Raw genomic sequence first — 436 nt, forward strand, 5'->3', positions numbered from 1 at the left:
TATATATATATATATATATATATATTTGATTAATAGGTATTAGAATTCGGTATCGATTTTCGTTTACCGTTAGGTAGCAGTTTATTTGGATTGTCTGGGGAGAGTTAATAGAGAAAGTGTATCAAGTTGAGAGGATTTTGCATTTGAAATGAATGATAAATATAAACACGTCTTATTACTTACTGTCAGGCACAGTGACAAATATACAAAAGCAAAAGCAAACATGCAAACACAAACACTCTTGGATACATATATACATATGTATATATGTGTTGGGGTAGCGTGTGAGTCGGGGTGAAAATATGTGCGTGTGTATATGAATGTAATATATGTATATCTATAAATGCATGTAATGTACATGTATATACATGCATACACACACACACACACACACACACACACACACACACACACACACACACACACACACACACAC

Source organism: Octopus bimaculoides, chromosome 4, assembly GCF_001194135.2.
Source record: "Octopus bimaculoides isolate UCB-OBI-ISO-001 chromosome 4, ASM119413v2, whole genome shotgun sequence".
NCBI lineage: Eukaryota > Metazoa > Mollusca > Cephalopoda > Octopoda > Octopodidae > Octopus > Octopus bimaculoides.